The 27,113-nt window shown below is 38.8% G+C and overlaps 1 protein-coding gene and 1 long non-coding RNA gene across 16 annotated transcripts in view; one reads left to right on the plus strand and one right to left on the minus strand.

Annotated features, from left to right (window-relative positions):
* LOC134481750 (uncharacterized) lies at positions 1-25,432 on the plus strand. Of its 2 annotated transcripts, XR_010057517.1 has the most exons (5): positions 1-686; positions 776-957; positions 8,307-8,427; positions 18,013-18,091; positions 22,615-25,432. It is a non-coding gene; the product is annotated as an uncharacterized LOC134481750 (long non-coding RNA). The 2 variants fall into 2 exon arrangements; XR_010057518.1 differs by lacking the exons at positions 1-686; positions 776-957 and having other exon boundaries at positions 8,165-8,607.
* Pcdh7 (protocadherin 7) overlaps positions 1-27,113 on the minus strand; it is a 430,160-nt gene that overhangs the window by 261,976 nt on the left and 141,071 nt on the right. The window lies entirely within an intron of this gene.

Below are 27,113 nucleotides of genomic sequence, written 5' to 3' on the forward strand. Positions count from 1 at the left end.
TGATAAAATGTAGCCACCAGTAACAATCTCCACTTGCCTGTAACCCCAGCATTTGGTAAATTGAGGCAGGAGGATCAAGAGTTCAAGGCTAACCTGGCCTACAAAGTAAGACAGTTTCTCCATAAACCAATAACACAAAACTACACCAAGCCACTTACTTAGGAATTTTCATTAACAGACATAAGCATACAGTGGCATTTTGTGGGAGATAAGAACACGCCAGGAAATTTGGCAAAGTAGAGCTGGTAGAGACCCGGAAACTCAGTGGGCACATACCTTGGGTGACTCCCAGCTCCCTGCCAGACTCCTGACTTGGAACATGTGCCATGCTTCTCACATAAAAGGAACCATGTCTTATGGTCACATAGGCTCAAAACAGAGTTCTCCATGCTAATGAGGTACCTAGAGGCCCGGAGGGCTTAGCCAACAAGCTTCCCTTCCCAAACATTTCACCCTCCAAAAGGTATTTAATCTCAGACCTACCCTGATAAATTAGGTATGGTTTTACACATCTATTTTTTGCCATGACCATAAACTCTTTAGAACCATGGGCTGTCTCTTTTCATCAAGATCCACTGTGGGGAGCCATTAAGAAGGCCTTTGCCTACAGAGCTGCAGCCTAATCATCCATAGAAGGCCACTCTATACTCCCAGCCACAACTGCCACCAAGCCTGCCTCCACCAAGGTAAGGAAATCACCAATGGGACAAGACAGAGCTCGCATTCCACCGAACGTAAGCTAAAAGCTGTCTCCTGCCCGTGTCCCCTTCCCCAGACTCTGTCCTCTGCTCTTCCATGACTCCCAGAAGCTCCTGGATGTCCAAGAGTCTGAGAATCACAAGACCCTGGCCTCATTGCAGGCCCACTTTTCCCACATCTCAGACTGCTCTTTGCCACCCCTGGAACAGTTCCTCTGAGCTTGCCTAAGGCCCAGCACTCACCTGACATCAGCATGGTGTAAGTACAGTTAAAGGCCTTGCGCATTCCCCCTTCCCAAGCTGCCTTGCCCTGGTGCTGGGCCGCTGCAGGCCTACAACATTTATGCTGCAAACATATGACATATGACATGTAACATTCAATACGCAAGAAAGAAAATGTTCAAATTTACCATACATTTCTAGACCTTGTGAATGGGTAGCAAAACCTTCACCTGACTGTGAGTTAACATTTTGGTTTAATTTAAGAAAAGTAAAAACCAACTAAGCAGTTAATTAGTTTTCTTTAAATGGTGCTCACTTGTGAGGATGCATAGGTGCACAGTCTTGTGTATAGGTCTATGAGTACATGTGCATTTGTGTTTATGTACTTGTGGAGGTCAGGAGTCAACTGATGTCATGCTTGATTGGTCTGCACCTTGAACTCTGAGCTCCAGAATTCCACCTATGTCCGTTTATCAAGCATCAACCAATTATATAAGTGCTGGAGATAAAAGCGAGATCCTTAGGATTTAGTGGCAAGTACTTTTCTGACTAGGCCATCTCTGCAGTCACAGCAGGTCTCATTCTTTACATTTATTTCAAGCAAACTTTTTATGTTTGAGTTAGTCACTCCACAAAAGTAGACCTTTTGGTTAATAGAGAAATCTCTGGTTTACTTGGCTAATTTTGGTTCTAGGTTTCTTTTTTCTTCACCCTTACTTATTTATAATAGAATATGAATGTTTGTGGCTTTCTTTAAGTTAATATACATAAAAATATATTTGTTGAAGAAGTTTTCATGTTTCACTTATCCTTGAAACTTTCTTTTATGCATAAAACATTATCCAACTCTATGTATTTAATATGAAAGACTTTAAACAGCAACCACATTGTCGATAAAAATGGTTAAATGTTTAGAACAAAGAGTGTAAGATGATGTCATCATGCAGCAAGGTGGGTACAGCCGATCATTGGATGAGAAGGAAGGGTAGGCCAGGAAATGTCTAGGAATGAGTAGGAGGAAAAGTGAGAGAAAACAAGATGGAGATGACAGAGGAAGATGATTCTGCTCCAGGTGATCTAGGTCAATTTTATCTTGTCTAGGTGGGTGGTTTCTATCTTTATTCATTGGCAGTGAATTTATTCTGTGAATATATTTTGGATTGAGAACTTAACAGGTAAATCTGATTGCTGGGTTACAATTTGTTGAATCTTGATTTTACTGAGTGGGTGGCTGGAACCAGAGAGTTCCAGACTGGCAACAGCTGGCCAGAGTGACTAGCAATGGAAACAGAGAGACCGCTGAGGCCAGGACATAGCTAGGCTAAGGTTGTGTGGTGCCACACTAAAGCCAGCTGCCATTGGGATAAATTAACGTTAGTTCTATATGGCTTTATGGTGCCAGAACTAATACCAAAAAGTGACCGCCTGGGTCCAAGAGTATCAGGGGTTCAGTGTGGAGTGGTGACACGCGGGAAACAGTCGTGCCCTTTTTTAATCATACCACAACAAAAGAGAGTGTTGTAACTAGCTGTATTCCAGTTGCCGTTAAATCATCACCTTTTTGCATAGTGCAGCTGGAGCATATAGGGTTTGCCTTAATAGGTTAATAACCATGCTCTCCACAGATGAGGAGAAATAGTGTAAAGGATCAAAAATCATCTATTCTCTGATCATAATCTAACCAGTAATCTAAAGTGGTCAACACTTTGTTCTAACTATGACTGCTCATTTTGTTCACTCTTTGACATAAATTCAGCAAAAATAAAATTCAATCATTTAGCCTTTTACTGAGTAACAAGGGATGTAGATTATAACAATAATGGGCAATCTGTGTCATTAACATTTACTAAAGCCAGGCAATGGTCTAATTGCATGACATGAATTAATCCACTGAAAGCTCATAAGCAAAGTAAAAAGTAGGCTCTGTTGTTATCTATATTTTAATGATGAAGAAAATGAGGAATGGCAATGCTAAGGAATTTTCTTAGGATCAAACACACACAAGAACACAAAGAACATAACCTTATTCGAGGTATGCACCCCTCCTGTAAAGGAATGCTTGCTCAAACAACAGCCTCTGAATCAGTACTATGGGCATGATATATGGGACTTGACTTCATTTTATTAATAAGGGGCTGTTACTTTCAGAGGGTACAGCACTCAAGATCACGGCTACTCAGCAATGGCCAGAACCTGAATTTATGTTTGTCTGAACCCAGACCTGGCATTTATTTCACAAAGTTCACGTACTGGTTATAATGAACCACAGGCTAGCACAGCAGTGCAAATATTGCAGTCCACAGGACAAAGTCAATAAAGCGAGTGGAGTTCAGTGAAATAAACTCTTGATGGCACATGGGCTTCTCCCTCCCATTGTCTATGTTGGCTTTTATGCTACAGTGACAAAAAATGAGAAACTGTGAAGATGACTACACAGCCCAAAAATTCAAAATTATTATCTGGAACTTTATAAAAAAAGTCAGCTAAGTCCTAGTCAACATCTGGAAAGACTGTTTTTAATCTGAATATAATTACAATTGTCATGGCTTACATTTAATCTATTCCTAAACACTTGCCAAAGAAATAAAAGGAAAACAAAAGAGCTCAGTTTCTCTCCCCTAGGTTGAACCTTGTCTTCCACAATGCTAAGATAAGATAAATTCTTAAACCTGGCTACCTAGCAACATGATCTTATTTAAAAAACAAAACACAACAAAAACCAAATTGATGTAATGAAGCTACACTGAGACTGGGAGTACGGCCCTTCACTGGCTGTAACTACAAACCCTATAAAAAGATGAAGAAAGCACATGAAGTCAGAGGCTCAGTGCCAATGTGGTTTAAATTCCCTCCCAATGGGAGGACCTGTTTTAAATTCCCAGCACTAAACTAGAAAGGAAAAAGCACAGTTTTTAAAAAAGTTTATGAGACTTTAGAGAGGCATGGACTAACACAGCCACAATCAAGAAATATTCAGACAGTATGGACACATCCATGGGAAGAATAGGGAAGCAAAAGGTCCTACCAAGACTCTGAGAAAACAGGGATGGGTTTGCCCATTCCACAAGTTCCCTCTTCTACTTTGAGAATCTAGGGACACCCATTTCCATTTTTTACTTTTTATCTTGTTGTAGTTGTCTATGTAATAGTAATAATAATAATAATAATAATAATAATAATAATAATAATATCACTCAATTATGGAAAATGTGGAGATAGAGAAGAACACTAAGCTAGTTATTTTAAACACTGTCCTAGAAAGGTCAGATGACCACGAAGTCAATTGGATTTTGTTAGTATTTCTAGACTTATAATTAAAAATAGCTGTCCTGCCAGAGAATATAGTTCCTTGGTTTGGCTGGATTTTTGTCACAGCAGGGTGACTAGTATTTATCAATGCAACATTACTGGTAGCAAGGTGGTCAGAGAAATAAAAGTGAATGTCATCCAGAGACTGTCTCACCTGGAGATCCAATCCTTATACAGCCACCAAACCCAAACAATATTGCTAATGCCAAGAAGTACAAGTTGATAGGAACCTGATGTAGCTGTTTCCTGAGAGGCTCTGCCAGAGCATGACAAATACAGAGGCAGATGCTCACAGCCAACCATTGAACTGAGAATGGGTTTCCCAATGGAGGAGTTAGAGAAACTACTAAAGGGGTTTGCAACCCCCATAAGAACAATAATATCAACCAACCGGAGCTCCCAGGGACTAAACCACCATCCTAAGAGGACACATGGACAGACCCATGGTTCCAGCTGCGTATGTAGCAGAGGATGGCCTTGTTGGGCACCAGTGGAAGGAGAAGCCCTTGGTCCTACCAAGGCAGGACACCCCAGTGTCAGGGAATGTCAGGGTGGGTTGGTGGGAAGGGATGAGTGGGTGGGTGGGGGAACACACTCATAGAAGCAAGAGGAGGGGGGATGGGATAGGGGAGTTATAGATGGGAAACCGAGGAAAGGGAGAACATTTGAAATGTAAATTAAAAAATCCAATAAAAAATTGAAGGTATGTCTTCTGCAAGTTAGATTTGAGGATATAGCTGGTAGCTCAAAGGTGTTATTTGTAATGGAATTACAAGATTGAAAGATCCTTAACAAGAGAAAAACTGCATTAAGCAAAACCTAAAACTTAAGGTCCATCCTACCTCTGCCAACTGGTCTCTGTGAGATAAAAATAAATTACTGAGTTAATCCTCTGGAATGTATTTATGTTATATCCACCACCATTGCCTAAATTATATTAACTACACCCACAAAAATCAAATTTTCCACCTATTCCCAAGACTTAAAATCACCATGGGTGTTACAGTACAAAGTAACCATAAATAATTTTCAAACAAATAAATTTTTCATAAATATTTTTTAAATGAGGGAAGTTCCCACACACATTCACTGAAATACAAGCAACATTTGCTAACAGAAAAATTCATGTGTAGGAGCTAAATAAAACACAAGACACAGAGAAAATAATATCCAACATCCCAGCATCTTCTACGTGGAGAGAGGGAGAGAAGAAAATAGAGTGAGGCGACCCTCAGATTTGAATACATAGAAGATGCTCACAATTGCCATGAAGTACATAACCCGGTAACAAGATGTACTTGGGGACAACTAAATCAGAGAAGTATGTTAAAGGTTAGTCAATGCCCAACTTATGCTGTGCTTGAAGTGGATCATTAGGTGACAGGGGACTATAAATGAGTCAACTCACAGCTCTTCCTTCTGCAGACAATAACTTCCAGATGATGCCAAAGTGTGATCTTTATGTAGGTGCAACGGGGAAATCAACCAAGGCTATTTTTGTACTTCCTCGATGGAATAACACATGGAGAGAACAGTCTTTGTCAAGATAGCTTTAAAAATACACCTCCATAGAAACCATGGATGATAAGGAGGAACATTTTCTTGTCTTGAATAAAGAAAGATGGGATGCCAAATATAAAAGCTTCCAAATAAGACATTCAATGTTTCTCCTTTCATTTTTTATGTTAGCTAGGTTAATTATTTTTTTTGCCAGTTTATATACTCTAAGAGATGATTTATTGGTTGAGTTCTGGCCATCTTTCCTTTGACCTTGTTCACAAATTTCTTTCATGTGAAGTCTTAATGTCACTTCACATCTGTCTTCCCAGAACAGTATCATCTATTGTATCAGCGTTCCCTTGTCAACAGAAATTGGCACTCTACCTTGTCATATCGCCACGCTACATGACAAAAGGGATTTAAGGTTCTCATGTGATTCTCTAACACCGTCTAATAAAATGATTAGTGACATTTTTTGCTTTCTTTGACTTTTATATATTTTTTAATTAGCTTTCGTTTTGCTAATGTTTTTATTCCTGTGCATGAGCTATTTCTGAAGGTAAAATTTCAAAAAGCAAAGAAAAATATCTTTGCACAGAAGTCATACTATACATCTGAGTGCCCATGCTACAGACAAAAACATCTGTCAACATATGGCTATGCAGATGTATTGCAACACTGGAGAGTTTGACAGCTTTACATTGGATATGCTCTTGAGTAAAAGAACAAATTGCTTTTGTTTTGCTTCTTAAAACAACAAGCTTCTTCCTTCCAAAATTTCTGCCTATTAGACCCTGGCTTCTATCAGTCACACGTACATAAACATGGATTATGATCCCCATCAGAGTGTTTATCATTTAGTTATATTGTTTAAATGCACACAAGGCACAAAAACAATAGGGAAAAAACTGAAGCACTAGGAATTGCTATTACCCAAACAGAAATCTGTGAATATACATCATAAAATGGAAGGCACTGAAGATACATCATCAAAGAAACTAAATGAGAAAATATGCAATTCGGTCTTCATAACTGCTTAAGAAAAGGCAAGGAGAGTCAGCCAGAAACTTGAGTCAACAGCATAATGTTTAAAATTTGAGCTGTGTAATCTGACATACCATTTAACTTTCAGCTGTGCCATTTTGTAGGAGACCAACATGCAAATGAACCTAAATCCATGTTTCTTCCTCTTAAAAGTAACATTAAAATAGGGATAAATAAGATGAGTGTGTAGAACCATCTGAAATGTAGGAAACGCATAGCCAAGTATGACAGCGTCACAAGGCAGTACTCATAGCAGCTGGTGTCATTAATTGGAGTCCCAGTGGCTACTACATGAATTTTTACTTCTGTCAGAATATATTTCTGACAAAATTGATGAAGAGTAGTGAAAACAATAGATGCCACAAGACATATAACGATCGATAATAACTAATAATAACAACTAACCTGTCCTCAAATTTGACCCCTTTTCAGGGAAGTGTTCTATGGTATTTTCATATAGAAAAGTTAGCGTGATTGACAGACCTAAACACTTAACATATCTCAAAAGTATCATGCATATTTCAAACCACATCCTAATCTAGAATTATATGTGAGTGTCCCAAAATGTGACATCACCTGTTGATAAAATTTTTTTTTCTTTCTTTTTTTTTTTATTAACTTGAGTATTTCTTATATACATTTCGAATGTTATTCCCTTTCCCGGTTTCCGGGCAAACATCCCCCTCCCCCCTCCCCTTCCTTATGGGTGTTCCCCTCCCAACCCTCCCCCCATTGCCGCCCTCCCCCCATAGACTAGTTCACTGGGGGTTCAGTCTTAGCAGGACCCAGGGCTTCCCCTTCCACTGGTGCTCTTACTAGGATATTCATTGCTACATATGGGGTCATCTGTTGATAAAATTTAAATGCATTTTTTTGTAACATACCACATTCAAGCTGGAAAAAAAATTAATGCTATTTTCCAATAGGCGATCCGTACATGTAAAAGAAAGAGACAGGCATATTCACACTGTACAGCCTGTCTTCCAGTTTGTCACAAGGAAATGAAAATTCAGTTGAATTGCCCAGCCTTCTGTGGGACCTTGTACTGGAGGATACCATGCTGAGCTCCTATGGATTTACCCATTTCTAAGCCACTGCTTCCCTTTCCTCCAGAGAACTGACACCTTATATGAGGTGATTCAGGGAAAAACAAAACAACGATAACAGCAAACACCAAGCTATGAAACACAAATGACACTGGGACACAAACCATGTTCAGCCATGCAACAAGAGGCCAGCTCATTGCTTCGTGTCAATATTTTGTAATTAGTTGCTCGGATACATGACAAAAGTCTCAGACAGTTAGAAACCCCACTATAAAGCTTACAAATTCTCCTTTGGCTTAGAGTATATCCTTTAAAACGAACATTTTTTCTGGAAGGGGCCTTTGGGAAAGAGTAAGTTGGCCCCCTCACCTTCAGCCCTACCTACTTCTACCTTCACACAAGGTTAACTCCACCTGGGACAACCAAATCAAATCAGGACTAAAAGTTCAAACCAGCAATAATTCTCAATCTGTACTTTGTGTTTCAGGGAAACCACAGAGAGCTCTGATCCATGGACCTGTACAAAAGCCTGGGCTGACATATCAATTTGATCTCATCACCCTGAGAAAACAGAATCTCGAATGCTATCCTCAGAGCTGCCGGCAAAGGTGTGCGAAAAAATTTTTCCATTTGTGCCCCCATGAAGTCTAGTTTTACTCACACGGAAGTGTGGCGTTATTTCACTTTTTGACTCCTTAACAGAAGCTCAACTCAACGTTCTAAGGGGAGGAGAAAAAAATCAAGAACAGAACTATAAACAGAATGCATGCCACAGACACGCTGCCCTAGTAAGTGAGGGCCACATTCAGAAACTCTTTCTCTTCTGGCTCTGGGCGATTTTCTCTGCCTTTCCAAGTCTGTTCTTCTGTAAATGATTGTCTATTGCAGCTTACCATGTAAGGATTTCTCTGAAGAAAGAAGTAAAAACACATCAAAAGCAACAATACTTTTTTTTCTCCCTGCTGGAGACACTATTTGTAGAAAGCGTTTTCCTTTTATGGCCATGACCAGAAAGCAAAGGATTGTGAAGCAGAGCTGTGTAAGCAAAATACCAACTCACTTCATTTCACAGAAATGCAACCTGAAAAGCCCGACAGCAAACTTAGCGACGAGGAAATTTACTCAAACTCTGCGAGAATCAGCTTTAAAAGAGCCCTATTAAAAATGTCTAAATCCAATTAGGGAGACAGAGGTTACATTGCATAGATCATAGACTTGGCATCAAGCAGACCTTGGTGATTTTGAAGTTTCAGCTGTAGCTGTACGGCTGCCTGAATTTCTCCATCTGTAAATGCATGATGTTAGCAGACAGACTTTCTTTAGGCAGTTTGGAGACTTCAGTTAAATGATACTGCTATATCGGATAAAAAGTAATCCTGTTAATTTTTAAAGGAAATTAAAGTTCTAATATGACCCTTGATTATGAATTTGCAAATTATGTGAAACTGTTTGTTGAAGGGCCAGCTTCATTCATTTTACCAATAAAACAATGAAAACAGTGAAGGAAACTAGAGGCAGATGAAGGAAGAGAAACTCTCAATATTTTTAGCTAATTAGAGATTTGAAAACACTGGAGTGAGGTCATAGGGCCATTTTACATGTGGAAACTTAACTTAGTGGTTCTGGCAAAAGACAAAGGAAATATGAACTGTGTGTTCACTTTCCTACCCAAAGACTATATGGTTGCAAACTCAAGTAACAGGGAGAGAATGGGTCTAATCTCCTTCAATAGAGTCCCTGAAGCCTTCCATCCAACATGCCAACTTGGACATATTGTTTTTCTGAGCATCAGTTTCTATAAGTTTGCCAAATATTTCTGCTGGAACCTAACTCCAGTGACGTTGGTATCTGGGCCAAAACTATTAGATATATTGTAAAGAATTTAGGTCTGTTCTCTCACTTGTCTCTGTGGTATTTTCCTACAAAATTGTTCTTGAAATAGAATACCACTGTAGATCATAAAATGTTCCGTGATTATTGATTCCTTTCAACTCTCCTCTCATAGCATAGCCAGTATTCTTGGGGTTTTGTAAGATTAGCAGGTTGTACTTTATATGGTTGAATCAGGCATTGTTCAGATGTTCAAATTTCATTCCTGGAGGTCAGTAAACAATTTGTTAAACAGCACTGCAGTAATACAGCTTCGGTTGGCCACACACCCATTTACTGAGGCCAACTCACTACTGAGGATCACTGGTTCAAATCTGGAAAAGGCCCACTGCTATACTGTAATGCTTATCAGAAAGTTCTTTGCAATAGCTTTCTATGAGCATCCTGTACTATAACCTAATTCCTCTTGAAATGATGGACAGTAAACTACTTAAAATTATACAAATGGCGTTAATGGATTCTCATGAGTCATGTCCATCAAAACAAGTATGAAAATCAACGTTTTACATATGCCTTTGAGCATGCTGACTTCCTATATTCTAAATATTCTTCCAGGTTTTGCATGTTTTGTATCATTTGTTACCTAAGTTGCCTAAAAATATAGGCACACAACTGCTCATATGGTATGACCAAAGTGAGAGCAGTTATTCAATCTTCTCTTCCATATGCTATCTTAGTCAGTCATTCTGAAATCACATGTTGTCATGTGCAACACTTAGTGCTAGCTTATGTTAAGCTCATATAAAAGTTCTGAAAGTATTTTTTAATTTAATTACAGTGCTTTTGAAATTTAAGCCCCTTCACTGTTTGCTTAAAAATTCCCTTCCAAAAAAACTGCTCTTACCCACATTAGACCATATTTTGTAAAATACAATTCTAATCCAGGTTGTAAGAAGCTTTTATAGTAGTTCTCTTTGAGATATTTAGCATTTGAATAAAGCCATAGTGTCTTAGCAAGCAGAAATGTAGAAGAACATTTCAAAAGGTAAACTTTTTCATGCACAGGGTAAGATGGTTGCTTCAAAGGAACACAGAAGCACCTAAATGTTGTGGACCAACAAAATGGAGCCAGAGATAGCCTAGCAGCCATATACATTTGTATAAGATGTACAGAATATTCTTTCTTTTTTTTTATTAACTTGAGTATTTCTTATATACATTTCAAGTGTTATTCCCTTTCCCGGTTTCCGGGCAAACATCCCCCTCCCCCCTCCCCTTCCTTATGGGTGTTCCCCTCCCAAACCTCCCCCCATTGCCACCCTCCCCGCATAGTCTAGTTCACTGGGGGTTCAGTCTTAGCAGGACCCAGGGCTTCCCCTTCCACTGGTGCTCTTACTAGGATATTCATTGCTACCTATGGGGTCAGAGTCCAGGGTCAGTCCATGTATAGTCTTTAGGTACTGGCTTAGTCCCTGGAAGCTCTGGTTGCTTGACATTGTTGTACTTTTGGGGTCTCAAGCCCCTTCAAGCTCCTCCAGTTCTTTCTCTGATTCCTTCAACGGGGGACCTATTCTCAGTTCAGTGGTTTGCTGCTGGCATTCGCCTCTGTATTTGCTGTATTCTGGCTGTGTCTCTCAGGAGCAATCTACATCCGGCTCCTGTCGGTCTGCACTTCTTTGCTTCATCCATCTTGTCTAATTGCGTGGCTGTATATGTATGGGCCACATGTGGGGCAGGCTCTGAATGGGTGTTCCTTCAGTCTCTGTTTTAATCTTTGCCTCTCCCTTCCCTGCCAAGGGTATTCTTTTTCCTCATTTAAAGAAGGAGTGAAGCATTCACATTTTCATCATCCATCTTGAGTTTCGTTTGTTCTAGGGATCTAGGGTAATTCAAGCATATGGGCTAATAGCCACTTATCAATGAGTGCTACCATGTATGTCTTTCTGTGATTGGGTTAGCTCACTCAGCATGATATTTTCCAGTTCCAACCATTTGCCTACGAATTTCATTAACTCGTTGTTTTTGATAGCTGAGTAATATTCCATTGTGTAGATGTACCACATTTTCTGTATCCATTCCTCTGTTGAAGGGCATCTGGGTTCTTTCCAGCTTCTGGCTATTATAAATAAGGCTGCGTTGAACATAGTGGAGCACGTGTCTCTTTTATATGTTGAGGCATCTTTTGGGTATATGCCCAAGAGAGGTATAGCTGGATCCTCAGGCAGTTCAATGTCCAATTTTCTGAGGAACCTCCAGACTGATTTCCAGAATGGTTTTACCAGTCTGCAATCCCACCAACAATGGAGGAATGTTCCTCTTTTTCCACATCCTCGCCAGCATCTGCTGTCACCTGAGTTTTTGATCTTAGCCATTCTCACTGGTGTGAGGTGAAATCTCAGGGTTGTTTTGATTTGCATTTCCCTTATGACTAAAGATGTTGAACATTTCTTTAGGTGTTTCTCAGCCATTCGGCATTCCTCAGCTGTGAATTCTTTGTTTAGCTCTGAACCCCATTTTTAATAGGGTTATTTGTTTCCCTGCGGTCTAATTTCTTGAGTTCTTTGTATATTTTGGATATAAGGCCTCTATCTGTTGTAGGATTGGTAAGGATCTTTTCCCAATCTGTTGGTTGCCGTTTTGTCCTAACCACAGTGTCCTTTGCCTTACAGAAGCTTTGCAGTTTTATGAGATCCCATTTGTCGATTCTTGATCTTAGAGCATAAGCCATTGGTGTTTTGTTCAGGAAATTTTTTCCAGTGCCCATGTGTTCCAGATGCTTCCCTAGTTTTTCTTCTATTAGTTTGAGTGTGTCTGGTTTGATGTGGAGGTTCTTGATCCACTTGGACTTAAGCTTTGTACAGGGTGATAAGCATGGATCGATCTGCATTCTTCTACATGTTGCCCTCCAGTTGAACCAGCACCATTTGCTGAAAATGCTATCTTTTTTCCATTGGATGGTTTTGGCTCCTTTGTCAAAAATCAAGTGCCCATAGGTGTGTGAGTTCATTTCTGGGTCTTCAATTCTATTCCATTGGTCTATCTGTCTGTCTCTGTACCAATACCATGCAGTTTTTATCACTATTGCTCTGTAATACTGCTTGAGTTCAGGGATAGTGATTCCCCCTGAAGTCCTTTTATTCTTGAGGAGAGCTTTAGCTATCCTGGGTTTTTTGTTATTCCAGATGAATTTGCAAATTTTTCTGTCTAACTCTTGGAAGAATTGGATTGGTATTTTGATGGGGATTGCATTGAATCTGTAGATTGCTTTTGGTAAAATGGCCATTTTTACTATATTAATCCTGCCAATCCATGAGCATGGGAGATCTTTCCATCTTCTGAGGTCTTCTTCAATTTCTTTCCTCAGTGTCTTGAAGTTCTTATTGTACAGATCTTTTACTTGCTTGGTTAAAGTCACACCGAGGTACTTTATATTATTTGGGTCTATTATGAAGGGTGTCGTTTCCCTAATTTCTTTCTCGGCTTGTTTCTCTTTTGTATAGAGGAAGGCAACTGATTTATTTGAGTTAATTTTATACCCAGCCACTTTGCTGAAGTTGTTTATCAGCTTTAGTAGTTCTCTGGTGGAACTTTTGGGATCACTTAAATATACTATCATGTCATCTGCAAATAGTGATATTTTGACTTCTTCTTTTCCGATCTGTATCCCTTTGATCTCCTTTTGTTGTCTGATTGCTCTGGCTAGAACTTCAAGAACTATATTGAATAAGTAGGGAGAGAGTGGGCAGCCTTGTCTAGTCCCTGATTTTAGTGGGATTGCTTCAAGTTTCTCTCCATTTAGTTTAATGTTAGCAACTGGTTTTCTGTATATGGCTTTTACTATGTTTAGGTATGGGCCTTGAATTCCTATTCTTTCCAGGACTTTTATCATGAAGGGGTGTTGAATTTTGTCAAATGCTTTCTCAGCATCTAATGAAATGATCATGTGGTTCTGTTCTTTCAGTTTGTTTATATGATGGATCACGTTGATGGTTTTCCGTATATTAAACCATCCCTGCATGCCTGGGATGAAGCCTACTTGATCATGGTGGATGATTGTTTTGATGTGCTCTTGAATTTGGTTTGCCAGAATTTTATTGAGTATTTTTGCATCGATATTCATAAGGGAAATTGGTCTGAAGTTCTCTTTCTTTGTTGGGTCTTTGTGTGGATTAGGTATAAGAGTAATTGTGGCTTCGTAGAAGGAATTCGGTAGGGCTCCATCTGTTTCAATTTTGTGGAATAGTTTGGATAATATTGGTATGAGGTCTTCTATGAAGGTTTGATAGAATTCTGCACTAAACCTGTCTGGACCTGGGCTCTTTTTGGTTGGGAGACCTTTAATGACTGCTTCTATTTCCTTAGGAGTTATGGGGTTGTTTAACTGGTTTATCTGTTCCTGATTTAACTTCGATACCTGGTATCTGTCTAGGAAATTGTCCATTTCCTGAAGATTTTCAAGTTTTGTTGAATATAGGTTTTTATAGTAAGATCTGATGATTTTTTGAATTTCCTCTGAATCTGTAGTTATGTCTTCCTTTTCATTTCTGATTTTGTTAATTTGGACGCACTCTCTGTGTCCTCTCGTTAGTCTGGCTAAGGGTTTATCTATCTTGTTGATTTTCTCAAAGAACCAACTTTCGGTTCTGTTGATTCTTTCTATGGTCCTTTTTGTTTCTACTTGGTTGATTTCAGCTCTGAGTTTGATTATTTCCTGCCTTCTACTCCTCCTGGGTGTATTTGCTTCTTTTTGTTCTAGAGCTTTTAGGTGTGCTGTCAAGCTGCTGACATATGCTCTTTCCTGTTTCTTTCTGCAGGCACTCAGCGCTATGAGTTTTCCTCTTAGCACAGCTTTCATTGTGTCCCATAAGTTTGAGTATGTTGTATCTTCATTTTCATTAAATTCTAAAAAGTTTTTAATTTCTTTCTTTATTTCTTCCTTGACCAGGTTATCATTGAGTAGAGCATTGTTCAATTTCCACGTATATGTGGGCATTCTTCCCTTATTGTTATTGAAGACCAGTTTTAGGCCGTGATGGTCCGATAGCACGCATGGGATTATTTCTATCTTTCTGTACCTGTTGAGGCCCGTTTTTTGACCAATTATATGGTCAGTTTTGGAGAAAGTACCATGAGGAGCTGAGAAGAAGGTATATCCTTTTGCTTTAGGATAGAATGTTCTATAAATATCCGTTAAGTCCATTTGGCTCATGACTTCTCTTAGTCTGTCGACATCACTGTTTAATTTCTGTTTCCATGATCTGTCCATTGATGAGAGTGGGGTGTTGAAATCTCCCACTATTATTGTGTGAGGTGCAATGTGTGTTTTGAGCTTTAGTAAGGTTTCTTTTACGTATGTAGGTGCCCTTGTATTTGGAGCATAGATATTTAGGATTGAGGAGAGTTCATCTTGGTGGATTTTTCCTTTGATGAATATGAAGTGTTCTTCCTTATCTTTTTTGATGACTTTTAGTTGGAAAATGATTTTATTTGATATTAGAATGGCTACTCCAGCTTGCTTCTTCTGACCATTTGCTTGGAAAGTTGTTTTCCAGCCTTTCACTCTGAGGTAGTGTCGGTCTTTGTCTCTAAGGTGTGTTTCCTGTAGGCAGCAGAATGCAGGGTCCTCGTTGCGTATCCAGTTTGTTAAGCTATGTCTTTTTATTGGGGAGTTGAGGCCATTGATATTGAGAGATATTAAGGAATAGTGATTATTGCTTCCCGTTATATTCATATTTGGATGTGAGGTTATGTTTGTGTGCTTTCATTCTCTTTGTTTTGTTGCCAAGACGATTAGTTTCTTGCTTCTTCGAGGGTATAGCTTTCCTCCTTATGTTGGGCTTTACCATTTATTATCCTTTGTAGTGCTGGATTTGTAGAAAGATATTGTGTAAATTTGGTTTTGTCATGAAATATCTTGGTTTCTCCATCAATGTTAATTGAGAGTTTTGCTGGATACAGTAACCTGGGCTGGCATTTGTGTTCTCTTAGGGTCTGTATGACATCAGTCCAGGATCTTCTGGCCTTCATAGTTTCTGGCGAGAAGTCTGGTGTGATTCTGATAGGTCTGCCTTTATATGTTACTTGACCTTTTTCCCTTACTGCTTTTAATATTCTTTCTTTATTTTGTGCGTTTGGTGTTTTGACAATTATGTGATGGGAGGTGTTTCTTTTCTGGTCCAATCTATTTGGAGTTCTGTAGGCTTCTTGTATGTCTATGGGTATCTCTTTTTTTAGGTTAGGGAAGTTTTCTTCTATGATTTTGTTGAAGATATTTACTGGTCCTTTGAGCTGGGAGTCTTCACTCTCTTCTATACCTATTATCCTTAGGTTTGATCTTCTCATTGAGTCCTAGATTTCCTGTATGTTTTGGACCAGTAGCTTTTTCCGCTTTACATTATCTTTGACAGTTGAGTCAATGATTTCTATGGAATCTTCTGCTCCTGAGATTCTCTCTTCCATCTCTTGTATTCTGTTGGTGAAGCTTGTATCTACAGCTCCTTGTCTCTTCTTTTGGTTTTCTATATCCAGGGTTGTTTCCATGTGTTCTTTCTTGATTGCTTCTATTTCCATTTTTAATTCCTTCAACTGTTTGATTGTGTTTTCCTGGAATTCTTTCCGGGATTTTTGTGTCTCCTCTCTATGGGCTTCTACTTGTTTATTTATGTTTTCCTGGAATTCTTTCAGGGATTTTTGTGTCTCCTCTCTATGGGCTTCTACTTGTTTATTTATGTTTTCCTGGAATTCTTTCAGGCATTTTTGCGATTCCTCTCTGTAGGCTTCTACTTGTTCTCTAAGGGAGTTCTTCACGTCTTTCTTGAAGTCCTCCAGCATCATGATCAAAAATGATTTTGAAACTAGATCTTGCTTTTCTGGTGTGTTTGGATATTCCATGTTTGTTTTGATGGGAGAATTGGGCTCCGATGGTGCCATGTAGTCTTGGTTTCTGTTGCTTGGGTTCCTGCGCTTGCCTCTCGCCATCAGATTATCTCTAGTGTTACTTTGTTCTGCTATTTCTGACAGTGGCTAGACTGTCCTATAAGCCTGTGTGTCAGGAGTGCTGTAGACCTGTTTTCCTCTCTTTCAGTCAGTTATGGGGACAGAGTTTTCTGCTTTCGGGCGTGTAGTTTTTCCTCTCTACAGGTCTTCAGCTGTTCCTGTGGGCCTGTGTCTTGAGTTCACCAGGCAGCTTTCTTGCAGCAGAAAAGTTGGTCTTACCTGTGGTCCCGAGGCTCAAGTTCGCTTGTGGGGTGCTGCCCAAGGGCTCTCTGCAGCGGCAGCAACCAGGAAGACCTGTACTGCCCCTTCCGGGAGCTTCAGTGCACCAGGGTTCCAGATGGTCTTTGGCTTTTTCCTCTGGCGTCCGAGATGTGTGTGCAGAGAGCAGTCTCTTCTGGTTTCCCAGGCTTGTCTGCCTCTCTGAAGGTTTAGCTCTCCCTCCCACGGGATTTGGGTGCATAGAACTGTTTATCCAGTCTGTTTCCTTCAGGTTCCGGCGGTGTCTCAGGCAGGGGTCCTGCCGCTCCTGGGCCCTCCCCCACGGGAGCCCAGAGGCCTTATACAGTTTCCTCTTGGGCCAGGGATGTGGGCAGGGATGAGCAGTGTTGGTGGTCTCTTCTGCTCTGCAGCCTCAGGAGTGCCCACCTGACCTGGCGGTTGGGTCTCTCTCTCACGGGGTCTGGGAGCAGAGAGCTGCTGCGTGCCAGGATCCACGGGTGTGGGACTTCCGGTAAACACAGAACGTGCCCGGTCCTAGAGGAATTCTGCTTCCGTGTGTCCCAAGCTCACCAGGCAGCTTTCTTGCAGCAGAAAAGTTGGTCTTACCTGTGGTCCCGAGGCTCAAGTTCGCTCGTGGGGTGCTGCCCACGGGCTCTCTGCAGCGGCAGCAACCAGGAAGACCTATGCCGCCCCTTCCGGGAGCTTCAGTGCCCCAGGGTTCCAGATGGTCTTTGGCTTTTTCCTCTGGCGTCCGAGATGTGTGTGCAGAGAGCAGTCTCTTCTGGTTTCCCAGGCTTGTCTGCCTCTCTGAAGGTTTAGCTCTCCCTCCCATGGGATTTGGGTGCAGAGAACTGTTTATCCGGTCTGTTTCCTTCAGGTTCCGGCGGTGTCTCAGGCAGGGGTCCTGCTGCTCCTGGGCCCTCCCTGGCGGGACCAGAATATTCTTTCAAGAAGCAAAAATTTCAGCTGAAACTAAAGTTCTTTAGTTTCATGAATAAACTAAGCTGTCTGCCTTCGCAACAACAGATGTGCATCCCCGCATAAGTCTGTATGCTTTCCAATAATTATTTTCATTCCAGTATAAAAACTAAGAACTCCCTCATAATTACTGCCTATTAACTTTGAACCTCCATCTTCTCCATTTTCAGGGGACAAACAGAATGAAGATGCAGCATATGAGCTAATTTGCATGCCCCTCTTTCACTCTGAGCTTGGATGTATTGAGAGGTCAGGGGATATATTTATTGTTTATTGTTCCTTCTGTAATTAATATGTTCCTAGAGTAATTAACGCATTGTATTGAATGAATAAATATATAAATGAATGAATAAAAAGGTCACACAATTGAAAATCAATACAAGAACAAAGACATGGTCTTGGAATAATTAACCAACTTCCTCTCTGGTCGCAGAATTCCTCTGCCAGTCTTTTGTGCACTGCCTTGAGCTGATTACAGATTAAAGTAATTACAGTGAATTCTTGATTACTGGCATGTGGTCTAGCTATTTTGTGGATTACCTATCACAACTAATTCCCAACTTATCTGCTGCCACCCAGCATATGTCTAAATTTCAGTCAGCCTCACTGATAGCAGATGCATGCTTCATGAAAGCACATTTATGTTGATATTTCTGTACAGAATATATAATTTGAAAATTCATTCTGGTGGGTATGAAGAGTAAACTAACAAGCATTCTGAAAAAAATATGCAGAATGCTTTCTTTCTTTAATTGTGAGAATCATTTATGTGCCAAATATAAAAGTTTAGTCTTTTCAAAACTTCACTAATGATATCGAGTAAAAAACATAAAAATTTAATAATCAAAGGCAAACTTCCATTTGAGAGTCATTCACCATACAGTATATATAGAATAAGCTTTGTGTTTTGAGAAACTTTGGGAAATACAAGACTAAGCCTCATACAGTGTCAATCTTCCAAGGTACTAAACATAAAATATATGAAATAGTGTAAAACAGGGTTTCTCAGCTTTCGCTCTATTGACATTTGGAGCTCAATAATTCTTTGTTGCAGGGGCCTAGTTACAACACTAGAATGCGCAGTAACATCCATGCCTCTTTTACTAGAAGCCAATAACAGCAGGCTACATAGAACAACCCAAAATGTCTCCAGAGGAAGCAGATATTGCCCTGGAGGCACAGTCACCCTCAGTTGCAAAACACAGCATGACAGCCACATACAGTGGTGGAGATTACAGAATGGAGAACAGCTAACTACATAATCGGGGAATGAGGCATCATTTTTCTGGGCAGAAAACCAATACAATATCCTCTTAGTTCCATAATATTTTGGAACAAGGGAAAGTTATTCCATAACTACTAGGCAAAAGCCCAATTTCCTTTAGTGGCTCTGTGATCCCAGAACACATATGAACTTGAAAAGATCTTTGAAGTTGCAAAAAGGGACATTTTGCTGGTAACATTAAATCAGCCCGGCAAAATATAAGAATCTTTTTAAAACTATATTTAATGAATATGAATGAATTTATTTTACTTTAGTATTTGTTTCTTATGTAGGGTTAGAAGATTATTAGTTTTCATAGCATTCAACCACATTGTTCTGTGTATTTTCCTAATTACAAGTTCTTTCTAATATCACCCAGGAACAAGCTACACTTCATAAGCGCATGGAACTATATTCACATTATAGTACTGTGTTAGCGTATGAAAAGACGGACTAAGTCTCAGTGATGCCCCACTTGACCTATTTATGAACTTTCAGTAGTTGGGCCATGAGAAGCTATTGAGCAATGAGATTAAAAACAAAACCAAACAAAACCCTAGATCTTTGTATTTTTTTAAAACATGCAAAAACTAAAGTTAGCAGAAGTAGCAAAGGACACTTGCAATTGGCATAAAAGATCATCTTGGTATGAACACTGGATACATTGTGTGACCTACAGCATGATTTACAGAGGGATTATTTTGAAAAGAAACTTCTATAATTCACACTAGTCAACTCATCAGCTTACAATCTTCTGCCTGCAAGCAAGGGATACAGGACTTCTTTCTCTGGGAAAGGAGTAAACAAACATCCATTCCTTCATTTTTGCAGCCTAGTAACAAACCAAAATAGATACCAACAAAGTCCACGTTGGAGAACTAGTTGGGGTCACTTAGACATCAATGATGAGTTACTTCCAGAAATGTGAGTAACCCCAAAGCAGACAGTCTACTAAAAAGGTTTGTCCCCAACATGGAGATAACTTCTTCATAGCTTCATACGTGGTGTCCTCTCCCATAAATTCACTGGATTCAATTCATATATTCCAACTCCTTAGAGACTTCAACACTATAAAGCCATGTGCAAATATGGTAGAATTACAGACAGTGGCTAAGGATGCAGAGTAGAGCAGCCAGGATGACAGATGAAGTCCCAATGACCCTTTCAACAACCTTCTCCTATGAAGGAGTGTTATAAGTCACGAGGCTTAATCCAGGGGTCTTTTGCAAAGAGTCTCTGCTGTTCTGATAAAAAAATAGTGATGTCTAATTTTCTCAGAGGATAGTGACCCAAATGCTCAGCATGATTTTTTTTTTGTTTTAAAGAAGAGTTATATGATGAAAAGAATGTTTTATAAGGCAAAAATAACATGAGGATGACAATCAGGGTCCAAGAAAAGAATGTATTATGAATTAGAGTAATTTTAGGGGGCAGGGCATTTCCTTCTTAAATTCTAGAGAGTTAATTACACTTTGGTTTCTACTTCTATTGAGAATATCCACTGTGTGTATGTACATAAGATAACATCAAGTAATGTGGTCTTTCATAGAGTGATTAATAAAGGAAACTACATTTGGGTATGTTGAGTATGTGTGTCAGTGTGTGTGTGTGAGTGTGTGTATGTGCAAGCTCACACACACTGCCAAGGTAACTATTAAAGCAATACAGAAATGCTGCTCAATTATAGATTAAGCAATAACATGAAGACAAAGTAGTTTTATGCATTAAATGCTCCAAACCACAGCCAGGGTACTCCAACCATTGCCCCTGTAGCTACATCATGCCTGCATATACTGTGCCAATGAGGAATCTGAAACAAGAAGGTGGGGTTAATTTTGAGAAGTATAATCATCTCAAAACATCAAAATCATCAGAAAAACAACTGCAGATTGCGTGCAAAATTATGACTGGGATCATTCTCACACAGCAAACTCACTCGATGCTTGCAGAATGGAGCTGCCATGAAATATAAGAGGTTCAATAGAAAGGTAGCATATGGACATCTCTTCCTAAATCAACAGGTTGATAAGATCATTGTAAAATATTACAGGGCCTATTCAAACCCTTTTTAATATGTTAAAAACTGTGACGATAAAAGTGGGTTTAATTACTTCTTTTTTTGAGATTATGATATAATTACATAATTCTCCCTTCTTTTCTCTCTTCATTCATACCTATAAATATGCCCTTCCTTTTTTTCTTTCAAATTCACAGAGGTTTTTGTTTTGTTTTATTTAACTTTATTTTATTGAAAATTGATCTTGTCCAAACAATATATTCTGATTATGCTTTCCACTTCCACAACTCCTACAAGATCCTCCCAACCTTCTCCTCCCATCAGAAAAAGCATAACACTCATAAATCCAGAGACACTTAGATTTTGCACACATAGGAGTCACATAAAAATCCCAAAGTCAGGGGTTGGGGATTTAGCTCAGTGGTAGAGCGCTTGCCTAGGAAGCGCAAGGCCCTGGGTTCGGTCCCCAGCTCCGAAAAAAAAAAAGAACCAAAAAAAAAAAAAAAAAAGAACCAAAAATCCCAAAGTCAAATGTCATCACATATATATATATATATATATATATATATATATATATATATATATATATATACATATATTCAAAGAACCTGTAAGGTAAAGTAAACAAATGTATTAAATTAAATTAAAATGTAAATAGTTTTGTCTGCATATAGGTATATACATATATTATAAATATAACTTGTTCAATGTGTATAATTTAACTTAAAAGTATGTTTTCAGGGCTCACCATTTGGTACTGGATAGCAAATTGGTTGATTTTCCATAATGAACACTACTTCTCCAAGCCTTAACTTTCCTTAGTTGGCTAGATTTTCGTGGAAAATCTTTCCTCCGTCTACATTAAATTGTTTGTTGTAGCCCCTTTTCAGCTTACATGTAAGCAGTCGTGCTGGCAAAGTTTCATCCATGTAGTTTCTTCTGTTCTTAGGAGACAGAAACTCACAACAGACTCTCTGATAAACTCCACCATTATTTCAGCAATGTTCCCTGAGCCTAAGGAGTAGAAGTTGTCTTGTAGATGTATATATTGGGATTGGATTCCATTAGAATACATTTAGGGATAATATTGGTTTACTAAAGAGAAATTTGTAAATTCTTTAAGATCCATGACTTCACTAGCTATGGGTAGTAGGTAGGCTTGAGTTCAGTATTAGACATGATCTCTTCTTGTTAAGAGGTTTTAAATCTAATTTGAGATCTATGAGCAGAATGCCTTTTCTCTAGTGCTGGCTTCCATGGTACTATCAGACACAAGGAAAGCTTCCAAAGGCAGAAAGCAACCATGACTTTACCAGCTATGATGTCTATGAAGTACAAGACTGACTAGCAAATTATGATAATCCAAAGGGTGAAGTAGTGACACACAGATGCTGGTGGTAACCTAAAGAGGAATTTTCAGAGTGATTGTGAGATATTAGAGATTAATTATGTAAATATAGCACTAAGAATATTTCATATTTACTTTTACAGAAAAATGTTCAATGCAACCATTATAAAAGAGGGGATGATGCTAATGGAAACCTCTTTTGGATGCGATGCTTTAAGTCTTCAACAGGTGATACATGTTTGTATAAGGGCTGTACTCAATATTTTCTTCACTAATTTTATTGTTTCTCTTTAAGAAAAAATTTGAGAGACCACCAATGTTAGTCAATACTTGTTTAGTTCTCTTTACCTTTCTCCTTTGGAACAACTCAAGGCCCTACCAATACTTTGAGAGGAATTTTCCCCCTCTTCTTTCATATGTACTTCATCCAAACACTCTACTTTCCCATGTCTTCTAGAAACCAAAACCTTCTGGGTTTTGACCCAGTTCCACCATTTAACTTTCTGCCTTTCCTACCTAGAATATTGCTGCATTCTTCAGAATCAGACCTCTCTTTGCTGAATATACAAGGGAGGAATATTGATAGCTGTATGTTGAAAATATGAAATACTCAGATGGCTGTCCATAAGGATTAAGAATTATTGACTTAATCAGATAGACGTCATCTGCAGATACCTCAAAAGCTGACCAAATGTTAAAAACATTCAGCTGGATATAGGTACTATGACATTTTGTGTCTTTATTAGCTAGGAAGGAACCAAGAAAATCATAATTTTAGACAGGCAAAGAATGTAAAAAAATGAGAATGAACTAGAAAAGCAGGGAAATTAATGCCCCCACTACGTAAGTATCAACCACAAAGAAGAAAAAATTAAAAAAAAACATTCCCTAGAAAATACTCTAGTAATAAGCAGCAGGGTTTAGAATGAGCGACTAGATATCAGCAAGTGCATCTGGTCTGCTCCGTACACAATGCAGAACCCTTGCAGACAATACATTTTCATTTTCACTGTTCCATGATAAAATAATATGTGGCAAGGGGGAAGAATTCAAGACAGGAATTTAAAAGACTTATCTCAGAATTCACTCTGAGAGAAGATACGTTTAATATATGTGAGTTTTAAAAAGGCTTCACTTGGAGTGTCAACACAATAACAAGACAAAGAATTAAATGCTCAAGGGATACTAACTCAATGGTAAGAAATCAGTAAACAGCTAATTAGCCTGGGTCCATACCCCAGCATTTGCCATTATCGCCTAATGATAGATCCTCTCCTTGTCATTGAGATATTAACAGTACTTATGCAAAAAGTCATTAAAAATAGTTTTCTGTGTTTGCTTTTATCTTACTATTTACTCACCTACAGGGCCACATTTTAATGAGATTTTCATAAAATTTTCTCCATCATTTGCTAGATTTATAAAATCAAGCCTATCTTATAGTAAAGGGAATTCTTGGAAACAAAACAAGAAAGAAACACAGAAAACTGGGAAGCTCTATGAAAGACTTCAAAAAATATTTGCAAAGAACCTTAATGGTTAGCAGAAGGGATAAAATGTCTTGTACAGTTGAAGAGTAAGGGACAAAAGGCAGGAAGAATATTGCCATCACAATACATATAAAATCAGAGGGCTAGGAAAGGAAACATAAAGGCCTATATTGAGTTAACGTTTTTAATATCTTCACATAATTCACAATAAGAAAGATGTAAATGCTTTGCAAAGTGTCTATTCACATTCCCACAGGAAACTACAGTCCCGAGTCTTGCCATACATTGCCGTATGAAATCACAGCAGGCAAATTATAGATACCTGGTGTATATCAATAAATAAGTCACTGAATGGAACTATGATTTAAAGTAAATTTGCCAGAATAGGAACTGTGGATTTGAACAGTAGTCATCATTTTTCCTGAGGTTTATTGTTTCCTTCATTATTTAATTCATAAATATTTAAAATGCACACAGAAGATAAACATTTTGGGCCAAAACTAATGCACAAGGCAGCAGAATGGGTGGGGTCTGTGATGTTATTCAACAAAACAAGGAAATTTATTTTTTCAAAAAGCTGATATAAATTAACTGTTTTTTCAGATCCTGAAAAAAATTCTAAAATAGAAAAAGAAGGAGAATTAGCGCTAAGACACCAAAAGAGGGGAAGATAGAGAAGATTGGATTATCTGGAAAACACAGTGGTCTTCCTGAATCCCAGTTCTCTCTTCTGTTAAATGAGAAGCCAGAGATCCAGCTCTAACATTCTACGGAGCTAACCTCTTTAGACCACCTATTCCTAACCCAGCCATGATGTGAGCATGCGAGAAGACCTTGTAAAACCTCCAGGAAGCACGGCAGACAGACATAAATAGAGTTTATAATGAGAAACAGCAGCACATAAATAAGAGAAGTTGGCGAAACCACATCCTTTATAAAAGTGGAGGGGCTGTGGTCTAGAGCAAGTAAGACACACAGAGTGAGAGAGAGAGAGAGAGAGAGAGAGAGAGAGAGAGAGAGAGAGAGAGAGAGAGAGAGATAACTTCCCCCATGTCACCCTCAATAACAATGCTAATTACCTGATGGAAACGGCATCCAGACAGCCTAAAATTGTTAGGTTTCCACAGTATCACTGATCTGATGCAGACAGCAAAATTAGATTTCTAAAATATGCCTATTAAATGAAAGGCATTCAGAAAGCACACCCCACAAGAAAGTCAAGTAGTGAGGTTGCCATGAAATTCAAACGAGAGGGGGAAAGAAGTTGTGTTTTGACAGTGGGTTTGAAAAGGTTTCATTCAAATATCACCATTAACCTTGTTTTCTCATTTCAGAACGTCGTTCATTACCTTTCTGTTTCAACCTCCAGGTTGAGTCACAGCCACTACCGCTGTTCTTTGACAACTGAGATGCCTGACAAAGTGTAGTCATTTTCAGATTTAAAGAGTGAAAATAAAAGCTTCTAAAATTATGTGAAGTTGAGTTAGATGTACAATTTCACAGCCCCACATCCTAAGATTTGGTATTAAGAACGAAATCTTACCATCTGAGTTCTGAATGACACAGAGTTAGACATTGACAATCATTAAACTCCTGTTACCAGTAGCCTGCAGAAATCAGCATGGAAACAAAATAGAATCTGGATATATAGTGTCATAAAACATATGTACATGTAAGGTTACTAATTTAAAAATTATTTATAATTTGAGTGATTTAGTTCTTTAAGCACTAATGGAATGATTCTATGTTTGCTTCAAGTATGGTTCTAAATTTTTAAAGAAAGGAAACATTACACTCAAGCTTGTATATATTGCAACAGTAAGATCGCCTGCTTCTCATGTCTGACTTTGAAGCTTTTGCAACAAAATTTTAGATCATTTTATCAGTAGAAAAATTAACCTGCATTTCTCCTTTTTTCTACTCAACCCTCATTCAAAAGGGGGAAGAGAACCTATTTTATCATGAATACTTGATTCTATCAACGGCAAGGATAAGTGTTTGTATAGACATGAGAGAACTGACCTTGCATCTGTGGAGAAGCAGGACACATATATTACAAAGGGTTACTACCAAGACAGTGACCTAACACAAGATAAAAGAGAAAAAGGGAGAGGGAGAAGGAGACGGAGAGAGTCTATATTAATCTTATAAAATTACTTTTTTCCTTGTAATCTCTTCCTTCCTCCAGGCCTCACTGTTCAGATACACTAAATTTAGGAGTAAGGGTGAGAAACATTTTGTTTAAAATTGACATGGAATTCACTATATTTTCTAAAATTTTCCTCATTCCATCTGATGGAAGAAAATGGGTTCAAGGGAAGAAATCAAGAGGGTTAAGTTCTTACTTGGTACTTCAATAAAATTACTTGTCACTGCATGCCGCCGCTGATTACCAGGACAGTGCCCCTTCCATTAACTATGCCGACAGATTCGACATTTTACTGATGACAGCAGCCATCCAGCAGATTAAAGCACAATGTAGATTTAATCTCCCCAATGACTTGATAGCCTCAAATGAAGGGTTCTCAAATTTCATGACTCTGACCTATTTGGAGTGACTGAGTCTACAATAAATTACCTATGCCCTGTCTTTGAAACAAGGGAAAGAACATCATTAGGTTATTTCTAACGCTAACTACAAAGTCTTTATGAATTTACCAACATAAACTGCATTCTACAGAGCAGAAGATCATCATACAAAGCAAAATTTGACGGATTCAATCGCATTGATATATAGTCATGTCTCATTCCAATATAAGGTGACAGCAGCAGGTGACAGAGAAGCCAGATTTCAGGAAAGGATCATTTGAGTCGTGATTAAGGATAACATTTATTAAAGGAGATTTCTCACCAGGGATGGAAGATGAGCTCACTGCAGAGAGCAAAAGTGCCCACTGTCCAGCCAGTTTACCACTGTCACACCAAGCATGTATGTCGTGTCATATTGTCTTGTTCAAGGAACAATGTACAACCAATATCTCAGGAAAGAGCAAATGAGGAAGTATAAAATAACTGAATACTGAATTAGAAAATACTACCTGTACGCTGTGTCATAAGCATAACAAACCAGACATCTTCAGGAAGCTTTAATTCATGTTGTGTTCTCCCTGACTTGGGTGGATTAAATTAGAATCTCTGTTGTCTAGCAATAG

Source organism: Rattus norvegicus, chromosome 14, assembly GCF_036323735.1.
Source record: "Rattus norvegicus strain BN/NHsdMcwi chromosome 14, GRCr8, whole genome shotgun sequence".
Taxonomy (NCBI): domain Eukaryota; kingdom Metazoa; phylum Chordata; class Mammalia; order Rodentia; family Muridae; genus Rattus; species Rattus norvegicus.